Source organism: Oncorhynchus mykiss, chromosome 4 (genome assembly GCF_057628025.1).
Source record: "Oncorhynchus mykiss isolate SJ-2025 chromosome 4, ASM5762802v1, whole genome shotgun sequence".
Taxonomy (NCBI): Eukaryota; Metazoa; Chordata; class Actinopteri; order Salmoniformes; family Salmonidae; genus Oncorhynchus; species Oncorhynchus mykiss.
The window spans coordinates 76541837-76545317 of NC_143025.1; the positions used below are offsets into that span (position 1 = coordinate 76541837).

Sequence of the window (3481 nt, forward strand, 5' to 3'; positions counted from 1 at the left end):
AAGTGAGGACTCTCCATCTGTCCCCATCTCTGCTGAGTTCCGCGAGGCCTTGCGGGAGAGCTTGGCCCCTGCCAGGGCGGAACCCACGACTGAAGGCTGGACCCCCTTTAGAGTCTTTGATTCTGACTTGAGAGCCACATATGGGTCCCTCAGCTCTCTTGACCAACGCGGCCATGCTGCTGCAGGCCTACCTGCAGGCCTACCTGCAGACTCTGTTTTCCTGGCTGCAGGAGGGCACGTAGGAGCTCCTCCGGGCCATGGTGCAGGTGGTTACCTCCTGGCGCCATGTCCGGCTGGCCCAATCACGTCTGCCAGCTGCTCTCCAGAGCACATTTGCCCATCACCCCAGGGCTGACGTTGACCCAGGGGTGGATGACATTCTAGAGCAGACCTATAACGTTCGTGGGGACCCTGAGACGGTTCATCCCACCTCCTCAGGCACCGAGTCTAAGGCAGATGGACCGTCGCCATCCACTTGCACCTGAACAACGGTGGGGTCCCTCTATTGCCCCATCACCTCGTGCTAAGGGACGACAGAAGGGAGAGGCACAATGTGAGGTGAAGCAACAGCCTGTCTTTGTAGAGGTACTGGGTAATATATCCCTCACCGGGTTCCTATTCCTCCAATCGGGTCACGACATAAGCTCTCCCAGGGACCCCTGCTCCGTGGCCTTGTTGACTTGGCTGAGCTTATGGCTTCCCTTTGTGACAGGTGTGATGGTGTCAACTGTCACCACCATAGGGACGTGCCTGGGGGACCCATGCGCTCGGGACACCAGCGGAGAGGCGAGCCCCGGCAGGTCCCCTGACACACCCTGTGTGGGAGGAGTGTGTGGAGTCCCCATGGGTGTTGTCCTCAATGTTCGAGGGGTACTGACTCCAATTCTGGTGCTGGCCTCCGTCCTTCAGGGGCCTTCGTGTCACCATGGTGGTCGACCTCCTGAAGAAAACCCTGCGGCTGAAGATTTCCTCACTCCTGGACAAGGCTGTCTTCCGCAGGAAGAATGGCTAGGTGGGTTCTACTCCACTTATTTTGTTCTCCCAAAAAGAGACGGAGGGTTCCGACCGATTCTGGACCTCCGGAACCTCAATGGGTACTTGAAGGTACTTAGGTTCCACATGCTGTCCCCTGCCCACGTGTTGCAGGCCGTGTCCAGGGACCAGTGGTTTGTGACACTGGACCTGATGGATGTGTACTTCCATGTTCCTGTTCACTCCAGCTCATTGGCAGCACCTCCGATTCGCTTTCAAATTATTGGTTCTTCCCTTTGGCCTCTCCTTGGCACCCCGCACTTTCACAAAGTGCATGGATGCTGTCCTGGTACTTCTCTCGTCTGGAGGATTGGTGATCCTCAATTACCTGGACGATTGGCTGATTGTGCCCCGACCAGGACCCAGGTCCTGTCAGACAGAGACGTGCTCCTGACCCACATCAGTGGGCTGGGCATTACTGTAAATGACAAGAGTCGTCTGACACCCACCCAGAGGGTGGCCTTCATTGGCATGGAACTGGACTCAGTCCTCACGAGAGCACGTCTGCCCACCAGAAGGGTTCAGGCGATCTTATCTTGCCTCGACTAATTTCGGCAGGGGCCGGTGGAATCCCTAACATGCCAACGCCTGTTGGGCTTGCTGACGGCAGCCTCGTTGTTGATTCCCTTGGGCCTGATCCATCTCTGGCCTATTCAACGGTGCTTCAACTCCCACCAGCTGCACCCAAAACTCCACCATCACCGCCAGCTGTGGGTGACCACACAGGGCCTCAGGGCATTGTTGAGGTGGCACTGTCACTCCTTTCTCTCAGATGGGGTGGAGATGCTGAGGATGTTCCAGCGGGAGCTAGTAAGCACAGACGCCTCCCACATCAGATGGGGGGTGTGACCAAGGGCAGGTCGGCCAGAGGCTGTTGGCTACCCCCTTGGAGCGGCAGGCACATCAATACACTACAGCTCCGAGCTGTAATGCTGGCCCTACAGTTTTTCCTTCCACATCTGAAGGGAGACATGTCCTGGTGAGAACGGACAACACCACAGTGGTGGCTTACATCAACCATCAGGGTGGACTGAGGTGCCACCGCCTCCATATTATGGCATGGGAGCTCCTTCTCTGGGTTGAGGGACGTCCTAGCGTCTCTACACGCAGCGCACATACCTGGCATCCTTAATGTGGCAGCGGATATGCTCTCGATGGAGGGCCCGCCACCTTGGGACTGGAGCCTACATCCCCAGGTGGTGCAGCACCTGTGGGACAAGTTCGGGAGGGTGCAGGTGAATCTGTTTGCCTCCCTGGACAATGCACACTGCCCCCTGTGGTACTCCATGTCAGAGCCCCCAGGGCCTCTGGGCTTGGATGCTCTGGCCCACGATTGGCCAGGGCTGGAGCTTACGCATTCCCCCCTTTTCCCCTGATCCAGGCTGTGCTGGACATGACCAGGATGGCAGAGCATCGTCTGCTTCTGGTAGCCCCATATTGGACCAGACAACCCTGGTTCAGCCTTCTTCTGGCCCTGTTGCCTTGGCAACTTCCCCTGAGACCGGACTTGCTGTCTCAGGTCGGGGGAACTCTGTGGCATCCGAGGCTGCACCGCCTCAGTCTGTGGGCTGGCTTGACCACTGAACAGCACCGATGGTCCATGTTAGGACTACAGGAGGGTGTAATGAACACCATGCAGAGTGCAAGGGCGCTGGTTATACCCGCGGCATACCTGTAGTTCTGCTCTTGGTGCACTGGTATTGAGATTGTGCCTGAGTCATGCGGGGTGCAGTATGTCCTCCAATACCTGCAGTCTTGCTTGGATGAGGGCTTGGCAGCCTCTACACTGAGAGGGTATTTGGTCGCTATATCTGCCTGCCATGCCGGGTGGATGGACAGGCCAGTGGGGCGCCATCCCTTGGTCTCCAGGTTTATGAAGGGGGTTCGTCGCCTGTGTCCAGTTAGGACCCACTCAATGGCGAGCTGGGATCTGAATATGGTCTTGGTAGCTTTGGCAAAGCCGCCTTTAGCCTTTAGTCTGCCTCCCTGAAACACCTCTCTATGAAGGTGGTTTTCTTGGTAGCGATTTCTTCCATGAAGAGGGTGGGTGAGCTCCATTCTCTTTTGGTAAGTTCTGAGTGCTACCGGATGAACCCAGGGGGGAGGATTATATCTCTCCGCTCCAACCCTTCATTCCTCCTGAAGGTTCTGTCCGACAGGCATGTGAACATCCCTTTTTATCCTGTCTGCTTATGACCCCCCCGGCAGTGGCAGGGGAGTCTGGGCCTCCCTCCGGGCATGTTGTGCCCTGTGAGGGCACTGGCTGCCTATGTGGAGCAGACACGGTCAGTGAGAACAACAGACCAGCTCTTTGTTTCACTGGATCGTGGACACGATTATGACAGCATACCGCCTGGCTGGCAGGCCAGTGCTGGGATCTGTTGTGGCACATTCAACACAAGGTGTGGCAACATCCTGCGCGCTACTGAGAGGAGTGCCCCTCGCTGAT

General features: G+C 57.1%; 1 pseudogene; it reads left to right on the top strand.

Moving 5' to 3' along the window:
- The first annotated feature begins 257 nt into the window (after positions 1–257).
- Positions 258–2710, top strand: LOC149984143 (uncharacterized; annotated as a pseudogene).
- Positions 2711–3481: the final 771 nt, after the last annotated feature.